Below are 13,289 nucleotides of genomic sequence, written 5' to 3'. Positions count from 1 at the left end.
CCTGATTGTTGGCACATGCGTCTCGTCAGTCTCGTCATCCTGTGAGTATATCTTGTCCTGTCTTTCCCTTCCTCCCTGCCGGTCTGTACTGTTTGTCCCCAATTGTGATATACTTTGGGCTTTTTATTGGCAATGTTTGTATCCTGCTCAGGGGTGTCACAGCGACACAGAAGACACCCTGGTTTATTTACCTTGTTTTTCGCACTATAAGGCACACTTAAAATCCTTGTTTCTTCTCAAAAATCGTCAGTCCGCCCTATAATCAGGTGCGCATTATGTATGAATTTTATTGTGCTTACTGACCTCAAACCAATTGTACAGTATGTGGTACACTGCCCTTAAAATCTGTCAAAATGTTTTAGTGCGACTTTGGTAAGCGAAGTAGCCGCTCCGCCATTCAGCGGACACAATGGACAACATGTTGTATTAAAGTCGGTCTTTGGTTGGATGGGTTGCAAGGTCAGACAACATTAGATAACTAATTATGTAGCGCTGGCAAGCAACATCCAACATCTAGTTCATGTCAAGCCAATGTTAAACCCCATTTTCAAATCTATATACAATCAAATGTTGGAATACAACATTGTCCCAACCTCACACTAACTTCAGGTGTCCGATATGGCTGGCAACGATGAGCCAACAGTATGTAGTATGACACTGACCTCATCCACTCTTTATTTGTGGAAGACGAATGATTTAAAATGTGAGTGTATATTTCTATATTAGTTACAACTGAACAATATTCTGGAGTTATTGTGAATGAGTTGAATGAAGTTCGACTTACCTGGCTGGTTTGTTTTGCTTTATACACTCACCTGCCACTTCATTAGGAACACCTGTCCAACTGTTCGTTGACGCAAATTTTTAATCAGCCAATCACATGGAAGCAACTCAATGCATTTAGACATGTGGACATTGTCAAGACGATCTGCTGCAGTTCAAATCGAGCATCAGAATGGGGAAGAAAGGTGATTTATGTGACTTTGAACATGGCATGGATGTTGGTGCCAGACCAGTCTGGTCTGAGTATCTGAGTATTTCAGAAACTGCTGATCTACTGAGATTTTCATGCGCAACCATCTCTATGGTTACAGAGAATGGTCCGCAAAAGAGAAAATATTCAGTGAGCGGCAGTTCTACAGGGTTGATGCCAGAGGTCAGAGGATAACAGCCAGACTGGTTGGAGCTGATAAAAAGGCAACAGTAACTCATTACAACCGAGGTGTGCAGAAGAGCATCTCTGAACACACAACACGTCAAAACTTGAGGCGGATGGACTACAGCAGCAGAAGAGCACACCGGGTGCCACTCCTGTCAGCTGAGAACAGGAAACTGAGGCTACAATTCGCACAGGCTCACCAAAATGGACAACAGAAGATTGGAAAAACGTTGCCTGGTCTGATGAGTCTGGACATTTGGATGGTTGGGTATCAACGGTTCAGGCTGCTGCTGCTGGTGGTGTAATGGTGGGGGATATTTTCCTGGCACATTTTGGGCCCATTAGTACCAATTGAGCATCGTGTAAACGCCACTGCCTAACTGAGTATTGTTGCTGACCATGTCCATCCCTTTATGACCACAGTGTACCATCTTCTAATGGCTACTTCCAGCAGGATAACACGCCATGTCATAAAGCGCCAATCATCTCAAACTGGTTTCTTGAACATGACAATGAGTTCACTACTCAAATGGCCTCCACAGTGATCAGATCTCAATCCAGTAGAGCACCTTTGGGATGTGGTGGAACGGGAGATTCGCATCATGGATGTAAATCCGACAAATCTGAAGCAATTGCGTGATGCTATCATGTCAATATTGACCAAACTCTCTGAGGAATGTTTCCAGTACTTTGTTGAATTTATGCCATGAAGGATCAAGGCAGTTCTGTTGTGTACTAGCAAGGTGTACCTAATAAATTGGCCAGTGTATGTATATATTTTATCCTTCACCTTATAACCCGGTGAGCCTTATGTATGAAAATAGACCCGTTCATTGATATTGAGCTTTATAATGCGGTGCGCCTAATGGGCTGCAAAATACGGTAGTTAAATAAAATACTTTTGTTTGGAACTCCTGCTGCCTCAATCTCCTGCACTTGGTTCCTGCTCCACTCAACACACAACCTTTGTGGTTTTTGCTAGAGAGAAAATTCAAATGGTTTCTGAAAGTAGAGGGGAGGAGCTGTATATGGATGTTTGGTGTATTATAGTACCACAAAGCATTCACAAGGTAATGCTGACTGGGAACAGGCAGAAAAATGAGCCGGTATGATACTCTGGTAATTACCCGTGTGATTTTATATATGTACATGTATATATATATATATATATATATATATATATATATATATATATATATATATATATATATATATATATATATATATATATATATATATATATAAAATTTATTTACTAACCCTTGAGCATAACATGTTCAGTTGCCTGTGCTCTTGTGCTTCTGGTAGGAGTAAACACATATAACTACAGGTTTGGGTAAAAACTGCATTGAGATACAGTTCCTTTCAAAACTCCAGACAGTCTTCTTTGGAGATGACATCAAAGAAAAAAAAAAGGGTGGGGGGGCGGGCACCACTTCTTTTATATATTTTGTTCAGTGTCATGAAACGTCCTGCAACACTAAATCTCTGCTTGTGAGTCAAGAAGGACACAGAACACACACCCCAGCTGGAAGCATAATAATCTCCACTGCAAGCTGCCAGATTTTTTTTTTTTTAACTTTCTGTCCAAGAGGAATTTTTGAGATAAGGATGCTGGAAAGAAATTGTCATCCCCCTTTTCTTGACAGATTTTCCTTTTACTGCAAAGCTGTGCAGAACAATGGAGCCTTTCAGAGAGACTATTTTTTGAAGCATAATGTTTCGGTTTTTCTTATGTGAAGATGCCCAGCAATGGCTTTAATTAGTCACAATCTTTAGTCCCAGCATAATAAAATGTAGGTTGTGTCATTTGAGCAAAAAGATTGATTAAATTTAATATACTTACTTTGAATTTCACGTCTTTATCATAGTAAAAAGGCATTTGATCAAACTTAGTACATTTATAACGCTACAAACAAATATTAAACACGTGTGTGTGTGTAAAAATATATACTGTATGTATATGCATACACACATACTCATATATAAACTGCACTTTGTGGGCAGGTGCACTCTTCAAGCTTGGTTCCTCTGCCAGAGTCATGGAAGCTTTAGGCTTCTGCGTAAAATGTTCACTGTTCCTAGGACTGCGCTGTTCTGGACCGAGGTCTCTGATTTTGTTCCTAGGATCTGCTAGGACCAGTGTCCCAGTTTTGAGGACACAGCTCCAAGTGCTCCAATCATCACTGGTACTACTGCTGTCTTCATCTTCCACATCTTCTCCATCTCTTCCTTCAATCCTTGGCATTTCTCCAGGCTATGTGTTATTCTTCAGACCAGCCTTTTCCAGCCGCTAGTAATAATGTCGATATCAGCTACTTGTTCAATCAGTCGATGGTACATGCCGTGCATTGCCTTCTCTTTCCTTGATGGTTCCTCCTCCACATCTTCTTCTCCACTGGATTTCTGGTGTCTGAGATATTCTCTTAGCAGATTATCCTTAGAAGCCATCTTCTTGATGTATTCCTGGATCTTTGTTGTTTCATCCTGGATGGTGGCTTTGACGTGCACTAATCCATGGCCTCCCCCCTACCACTTTGTGTAGGAACTTCCTTGTCTTGATTTAAAAAAAGCATCAAAAACTCAAGGTTCCTTGCCATATCCTGGAAGCTCTTTAAATTCTTTATTTCTTTTATTTTTTCTTCCAAACTAAGATCTTGATTTCAATATGTCACCTTGAACATGAATATTAAAACTATGCACCACTTTTGCAACAAGCTATCTTCCATGTGAGAAAACCTTTATACATTGCACTTTCAAGACGGGACTTTTGCATCATTATTCTGCCTCCTTTTGTATGTGTATGAACTGCAAAATGTGTACATATTTGTGAAAAACAGTGTGCAACGTCAGCTGTATGTGCAATAGTCAGCAATGAGTGTGTAATTACGTGTGAAAACTGAAAATGTAACAGTCAAGTGCACTTACATGACATAGTCTATGATTATAAACTTCTGTCAACTGTTTAACAGTCTGATGGCAGAAGGAAAGGAATAATTCTTTAATCAAAAGGTCGTATATTTCACGCTGCTTTACCCCTGGCCTGAGGCTCCCTGAGGGCAGAAGCGTGAACGGTTCATGCAGCTCTCCTGTGGATTCTACAGAAGTAGATGCTCTGCAGAGAAGGCGATGGAGTCCTGATGATCTTCTCAGCAGCTTTCACCACTCCATAGGCATTAGAGGTCCATAACAACGGCAAAATCCAAGATAGTTTTTGAAATTCATCTCTTCACCTTTAAAGCCCTTAAGGTGCCAGTTCTCCCATATCTTTAAGACCTATTTAAAAAAAAAATATTATCCCAAAAAGAGCTCTTCGCTTACGGACTGCAGCCTCACTTGTGGTTCCCATAGTTTCCAAAGCTGGAATAGGAGACAGTAGTTCAATTATCAGGCTCCTCTCTTGTGGAACCAGCTTGCAATTGGGTTTGGGATGCGGACAACCACCCAACCAGTTGAGACAGATGGCCGCCCTTCATGAGCCTGGTTCTGCTGGAGCGGCCTTTCTCTAAATAGGGAGTTCTTCTTTTTCACTGTCTCCTCATGCATGATCCAGATGGAGGATTGAACCGGAGTGAAGATATTGATGTAAGCTCCTGTATTTTGTAACCAGACTATTACTTGTGAATTATGTGTTTCTTTTCTCAAGGTGCTCCAGTTTCCTTCCAAATTCCAAAAATGTTCATAATAGGCCGATTAGTAATACTAAATTGGTGGTGAGTGTTGTTGTGTATGGTTGTTTGTCTCTGTGCCATGAAAAGAGCAGCCTGTCTAGGGTGTACCCACTCTGGGATAGGCTCCAGCAGACCCCTGTGACCCTTAATAGAGTCTGGGGTGTAATAGGAATACGCAGTTATAGATAATGAATGAATGGATTGATGGATGAAATATAATTGGATTATAATTGGACTACATTTACTAGACTGCAGTGAACTTGTTTACTTTCTGTGGGATGTGCCTCGAGGTGACTTCTGTTGTGAAATGGCATTCTACAAATAATCCAAACTAACCTGGGAAAACTGAAATATACATTACTGTTCCAATACAAATACCTTCCCAAATCTCTTCCTCGTGAATTTACTTTTTCTTTTTTTCCCTTCTTGTTTACTTAAACTATGGGGACTGTGCATCAGAAACCCAACTTGCTGTTTAAGACACAATGTCTGCATTCACTGTATGATTACTGATTTATAAGACTATTAAATCTTATAAAATTGCAAATATTTACCAGAGTTGGACATGGTTTCAGTGACCAATAGAGTAGACACTATTTAACATTTGATTGCTATATGAGGAATGCCACACAGATGTATATCAGATTTATTTGTGCCTTATAGCTCATTACCTGCTCATCACTGATGCTGGAGTTTTGAGATTTTCAGCATTTATATAGTTTATGATTATCTCCTGAAAGCTCAATGTGTCTTGGGTAGCTGTAAGTAACTTGTTTGATCAAAATGACTGATTTAGATGTTTCCTTCTCATTTCCCTGAACGTGTACGTCCCTCATGCTTTCCGGTGCCCAGCAGAGGGAATGGCACATGGTGGGTGATGCTGAAGGCCTTTTTCTTAACTCTGTTACAAATTCCTTCAGCTGTCACAGCTGTTTTCTTGTAGCATTTCACAAACCCCACCCTCACCCCAGCATCCACCTGTAGGCGCTGAGTCTAAATTCCCCTGGGGGGAGTTTATTATCATCATTCCCGCAGTTGCTGCTATGCTGAGGTTTGTGCCTGCTCGCAGTGAATGACGACCTCAGAGTCTGATGCCAAATATAATCTCTGAACTTGCCGCTTTCCTCATGCAATAAATCTCTTGTATGTGATGAGCCTGCCTGGAGGAAAACACTTAAGTATCCAAAGAAATGAACCACTAATAATTTTTTTTTCTCTTTTTTGCAATTTCCAGCAGCTTTGATGTACAATTTAAAGGAAGCACTGTTCAAAATCCAAGTAATTTATTCTTTTTATTTGTTATTATTTTCTGTAAATTATAATTACTCTTGACTATTCATGGAGATGTCCTATTCAAATACATGTTTTTAAATGTGGGTTTTTAATGTGACCCACATTTAAAGTTTCTTTTACTGAAGTATCCTAATACATAAACTGGAATGGTTCAGACGCTGGGTATGTGGCGAGAAAAACAGAACAATCTTTTCTTTTTATTTACAAGAACATGGAAAATGTATCAAATGTTGAAAGTCGGTTATTTTAATTGGGAAACTGATAGAAACTGTAAGTTGGAAAAGAGAAGGACTGCAAAAGGAAGTGGTACAAAAAAGAAACACCTGGAGGAATATCTCGGAAGTGAGTAATTGGCAACAGGTCAGTGACATGACTGGGTGAGTGGTTCTCGACTCAGGCCTGAATTTTAACTGCCACATTAAGACAGTACTGAAGTCAGCCTATTATCACCTAAAGAACATATCGAGGATTTAAGGACTGATGTCTCAGCAGTACTTAAAAAACCTGTCCATGCTTTTATCTTGAGTGGACTGGACTACTGTAATGCTGTTCTCACGGGTCTCCCTCAAACATCCATCAAACAGCTGCAGTTAGTTCAGAACGCTGCTGGCCGAGTCCTAAGACCGAGAGAGTGGACCGTATAACTACAGTTCTTAGATCTTTACACTGGCTGTCACAGAATACATTTTAAAATCCTGCTGTTGGTTTATACATTTCTGAATGGTCTAAAGGTCGATTTACATCTGATCTTGTGGTCCGTGATGAACCAACCAGAACCATCAGGTCGTCAGGGTCACGTCTACTTCCTGAACCCAGAGGTAGAACCAAACACGCTGGCAGGTCTTATGCTCCTCACCTGTGGAAGAAACTCCCAGAATGCTTTGGGGCTGCTGAAACTCTCCGTTGTTTTATTTCAAGGTTGAAAACCTTTTTATTTACTGATGCATTTCAGTAATCTAATTCACTATAACCTTTTTCTTCAAAATGTTTTTATGTTAAGCGCTTTGAATTGTCTTGTACATGAAATGTACTATACAAATAAACTTGTCTTGCTGTGGGTATAAAAGAAATTCATAGGCAGAGTGTGCCAGAAGATGGGCAGAGGCTCACTAATTCGGGGGAAAAAAAATGCTTTACAAATTCTAGATTTTAGAACATTTCTTTGTGAAAAATTTGCCTTTGCTAATATTATTTACTGTGGATGATGAGATGTTCAAACAATTGGAAGAATCAAAAGAAATCTTGGTCCAAAGATGAAAGTCAGTATTGTTGGGCCTTCACGCAGCCCTGCATTAAAAATGCTTATGATTCCATAATGGACATTTGTGGACACTTTGCCAATCCCAATACACCCCCTACTTTCTTCCACTAGCCCTCCCTCACTACCACTACCTTTAAAAAAGAAGCCACAGATTTTAGGGCACTTGAAATCTTCCCAGTGCCCTGTCCCAATACACCCACTAGGCCTACTTTTCAGCACCACCCCTAAATTGTGCTTGCTACGTCACTGCGTAGTTTACGTTCGGGTACGTAAGCGACTGCGTAGTTACGTTTGCACATACGTCACACCATATCAGGAAGCCCAGAGCCAAAAGCTGTTTTAATTTCAGCTGTAGCGCTGTTAATATGCCACTTTATTAAGTTTTAATATTTTTTCCGGCGTAAAAGTAACCGTTAAGATCCCCAACCTGGGCTCAGTTTATCCAAATAACGCCCGTTAAGAAATTTGATCCGATGTTTTGGGAGAAGAGCCGCCGGCTCGGAGCAGCAGCAGCTCACGGCCGGGTCAACCTGCACCGTCGTCCCGGGGAGAAACCTGCAGCTCTGTGGAGAATTACCGCTGGCTGAAATAAATCATTTAGGAAAATAAATGTTGATTTAATAGATGAAATCTAACAGTTGTAGCTACGCCTGTTAAGAAATTTGCTCCGAAAATTTCAGGATGATGATGCCTGCCGGCTCGGGAGCTGATTTACGGTTCCGCATTAAATCGACGCAGAGCCTACGGCGTAAGGTGCGCGTCACCGCGTAACCTACGGCGTAGGCTCTGCGTTGGTGTAACGCGGAACCATAAATCAGCCTTTATTCTGGCGAGGTTTGAAAAAGACTTCGCAACAACGGGCAAGCGAGTCATTATATACATTCACTGAGTGAATATTATGAAAGTAAAATATATATTTCTCGTTAGAAATGTAATCAAAACGCATTTTTATGCAGAAACTAACTCAAAATATTGATTTTATTCACTAAAAAATAAGAAATGTCCGCCATGTTATTTTTTTTATTCAGTCCGCAAATGACGACGAAAAGCATTCTGGGAAATTTTTCTGGCCCTAGTTCAGCTAGGGTGCATCCGAAATCCCTCGCTGTGAAGGGCTAGATTCATAGCCACTACCCTTGTTTTCTCCACTACCCCTAGGTGAAAAGAGGAATTGGGACACCACTACCCTCACGGGAACGCGCAAAATTTAGGGGTAGGGCTGAAAAGTAGGGGTAGGGGTTGTATTGGAACAGGGCCTTGGACTCACAAACATGTGTTGAAGTCACTGTCTGAGTACACGGTTCTCCACGCCGCCTACAAATGTGGGTTAAAGTTCTGTTATACAGTACATATAAACCCATTTGAGAACATGATCTAGAGTGATGAAAGGTTCATACAGACTCAGAGCAACATCTGCTCCCATCCATGCCTTGTTTCAGTGTAGACCTTGCATCTTTCCCCACTGCCATCCTGATATGTGATTGTATCCATTACAAGCGCTTAATAAAAGAATCCAGGTACAAAACTGGTCTATCTGCAGTCCAGCCCTTATACCAACTCTAACCATGTGGTGCATCATAAAATGAAAGAATACAGCAGAGACTGTTGAGCAACTCAAATCAGAAAAGAGTGGGACAGACATTCTCTCCCAAAACTCCTCAGTTCGATTCAAAATTCAAAAATTCCCCATTTTATTTTTAAGATGGCACATTTTCTATGATCTGTTGAGAATAGGATACAGATTTATGACATTTGCACATATTCCTTGCATTTTGTGTATCACTTTCTGGACATGGGGTTATATGTTACACATGCCTCCTATTACTTATGTATTAACGCCTTCATGTTCTCAAATTTAAATGCTGAAATTATTTTTATTACCACAGCCACATTGCATGAAGGTTTTCTTTTACTTGCTGCATACAGTTCCATTGGCCGCAGCCTCTTGAAGATGCAGAGCATAAGACAATGACAGACAAATCATTATTCCACCTCTGCTCGCAAGGCACTTGTACCTACATGATTGGACTTGCCCTTCCACTTCACCAGCAAATCTTTGGCATGTTGTTGGGTTCACCTCATTCAGGCACGGCATGCTATTAAGGGGTTATTTGTATAATTTACCACTTCTAATTCCAAGGCTCAGCCATATTGGCAGGAACATTCAAGACTAAATTGAGTGTGAAGATTGAGAGGAATTAATGTCCGCTGGACTGTGAGCTGAATGCATTCCTTCAGTGGGCCCTCGGCCACCACAGGGACAAGAGTCTGAGCAGGATTTGTACGTTAAAGGTTGACTTAGCAAAGTCAATAATTGGGCTACTCTGTGGGACTTGCACCGCCCCAAAGCAATCATCCATTCTTTTTTGTTGTAAGATATGAGAGAGGCGAGCAACTTAATAGAACTCGTAAGTGGATCAAAAACAAAAGCCGAAAAGGAATTTATATTTAAAGGAAGAAACGATTTGCCGTGTTGTTGCCATGGCTTCTAGAAACTGCTTTGAAGCCAAATAGTCATAGTCAGTGAACCCTCTTTATTTATGTTCCCATTTGAAGTAATATCATGTGATCTTTTCTTTTCTATTAATGCAAAATGCAAGAATGGCTGAAAGAAAACAAAATATTGGGGAAGAAAATTGGTGTGCTTAAATAGGCAGCTTCTGCATTTCCAGAAACACCACAATAATGCATTTTTAATGTGATTTTAAGGGGGATTTTATACTTGTGATACCTAATGTCCCCGATTCAGCTCAGCAGGTGACATTTATAAAAAAAAAAAAAAACAACCTAAAGGGAAAATAGAGACAGAGTATTAGTCTGTCACAGTCAGGTGGATAGCCTACACTTTCAGACACCAGGCTACCCTGTGCATTGAGCTGAAGTCATTTTAAGGTAAGTTACTGCACAGCTGGATCTTTACTTGTAGCTTCTGTATGTGATGTTTGGATCAGTGACTGAGCAGAAAGGGATGCAGATTAGTTTAATTAAGACTGCCATTTTAAAGACACACATTTCCTGCTGTTTGGTTGATGTGATATTATAATGCAACCCTTCATTTACATATAACCTTCCCCTTTTCACTGTGAGCATAGCAAGAACTCTTTAATACAGAGGATATAAAATGAGCACATAACCAGCATTTTTCTGTGTGCATATTTTTCACAGACTTGTTGAGAACTAGGACTCTGTCTGTTTTAAATAATAAGCATAACATTCACAAAGTAACTATTCAATTTAATCATCTCATTCTTGATACCAAATATGAATCAACAAATCAAACAACTTCTTTGGAAACACCAAGTGAGAAACAGTTGAATTAAATCAAATAAAAAAAATAAAAAATGTTAATGCTGGAAGACCAATGCAGCCTATTTGCTTTCCTTAATGATCTGTTTCTTGGAATGCATGAAAGAAACTGATAGTGAAAGTCACCGAGGAGGTAACTTAGTTGACTGTATTTACCAATTATAAATGAAGAGCACTGGTGCATCATCTGTTCTTGCAAACTCCTTAACTAGATTTCTGTGAGAAACTGAGAAATAGATTGCAAACATTCCAATTATCTCAAAAGAGAAACAACTTTATAAAAACAAACTCTTTATAAAAATGGCATTTTACCATCTTAGCCTTCTGAACTTGTGTGAAAAGTGAATTAATTTATGTATTCATTAAACATATTAAATACTGCTGTTGTACTTCCCTACTACCTCCCGATTCTCCACACTTACCTTTTGTTAGTTTTTCACCTTTATCAACAAGGTTTCTGTCTTACACGGACAGTTCTATCTTGCAGTGCTGGTTCTGAAAAGAAAATGTAAAAACTGGAAATACTGAAGCAAAGCAACTGTTGAGTCACTGATACCAGTCAAGCCTGTAATATAAACTCAAGTTACAGTGGGGCAAATAAAGTATTTAGTCAGCCAACAATTGTGCAAGTTCTGCCACTTAAAAAGATGTGAGGCCTATGATTGTCATCATAGGTAAACTTCAACTATGAGAGACAGAATGAGGGAAAGAATCCAGGAAATCACATTGTAGGATTTTTACTGAGTTAATTGGTAAATTCCTGGGTAAAATACTACTCATCTACAAACAAGCAAGATTTCTGGCTTTCACATACCTGTAACTTCTTCTTTAAGAGGCTCCTCTGTCCTCCACTCGTTACCTGTATTAATGGCACCTGTTTTAACTGGTTATCAGTATAAAAGACACCTGTCCACAACCTCAAACAGTCACACTCCAAACTCCACTATGGCCAAGACCAAAGAGCTGTCAAAGGATGTGAAAAACAAAATTGTAGACCTGCACCAGGCTGGGAAGACTGAATATGCAATAGGTAAGCAGCTCGGTGTGAAGAAATCAACTGTGGGAGCAATTATTAGAAAATGGAAGACAAACAAGACCACTGATAATCTCCCTCCATCTGGGGCTCCACGCAAGATCTCACCCCGTGGGGTAAAAATGATCACATGAACGGGGATTAAAAATCCCAGAACCACACGGGGGATCCTAGTTAATGATCTGCAGAGAGCTGGGACCAAAGTAACAAAGATACCATCAGTAACACACTACGCTACCAGGGATTCAGATCCTGCAGTGCCAGACGTTCCCCCTGCTTAAGCCAGTACATGTCCAGGCCCGTCTGAAGTTTGCTAAAGAGCATTTGGATGATGCAGAAGAGGATTCGGAGAATGTTATTTGGTCAGATGAAACCTAAATAGAACTTTTTGGTAGAAACACAACTTGTCGTGTTTGGAGAAAAAGAAAGCTGAGTTGCATCCAAAGAACACCACACCTACTGTGAAGCATGGGGGTGGAAACATCATGCTTTGGGGATGTTTTTCTGCAAAGGGACCAGGACGACTGATCTGTGTAAGGGAGAGAATGAATGGGGCCATGTATCGTGAGATTCTGAGTGAAAACCTCCTTCCATCAGCAGGGCATTGAAGATGAAACGTGGTTGGGTCTTTCAGCATGACAATGATCCAAACCACCGGGCAATGAAGGAGTGGCTTTGTAAGAAACATTTCAAGGTCCTGGGGTGGCCTAGCCAGTCTCCAGAGTCCGTGTTGCCCAGCAACAACCCCAAAACATCACGTTTGCCAACAAAGGGTATATAACAAAGTATTGAGATTAACCTTTTTTATTGACCAAATTAGGGATGCCCCGATACCAATTTTTTCACACCGAGTATGAGTATTTTAAACAGTGTACCCGCCGATACCGAGTACCGATCCGATACTTCTACCACAAAAATAACTAGGCTAAAAATACAAGGAAAAATGCAATGAATTGGAAGACAGGTTTTATTTGCAACAGAAATTCAATTTTAAACAAAACTCAGCTGGCGGGGCTTTCCGCCGCGCTTTAGTCTCGTCGCAGGTACATCAACTGTGCATGTGCGGCGCCCCACCCGAAGCCGTCCATGTGAAACAACATAAACAATCAAATAGAATTAAAAAAAACAGGCTAAATGAAATTATGTTACACACTCTTGTACAGTAGGTGGCGGTATGCACCTTAAAGTTGGTTGCGATCCGCCAATGAAACAGAGAAGAAGAAGAAGAAGAACATAAACAATCCCATTGCTACATTCCGTTTAGCCGTTTAGCCGGGTGGCGCGCAGGCGCGCAGTCTGCCCTGCCTCCGTCGTCGTCCGCCACTCCGAAACATGTCCACACTGCTGACATCCCGCCCGCACCAACCGTCGCCATTCCGCCCGAAACGGTGCCGCCAGTCCAACCCACGGGCACCACTCTCTTCTCATCACCACGCTAAGCTTAGCCAACTAGGGGCTAACCGGAATGTAACAATGGGATTGTTTGTTGTTTCACACGGACGGCACCACACATGCGCAGCCGATGCACCCGCGATGAGACCACATTGTACTGTGAGTTACGTGGAG

The sequence above is a fragment of the Cololabis saira genome, chromosome 2 (assembly GCF_033807715.1).
Source record: "Cololabis saira isolate AMF1-May2022 chromosome 2, fColSai1.1, whole genome shotgun sequence".
Taxonomy (NCBI): domain Eukaryota; kingdom Metazoa; phylum Chordata; class Actinopteri; order Beloniformes; family Belonidae; genus Cololabis; species Cololabis saira.
Note: the sequence above shows the minus strand (reverse complement) of the source record.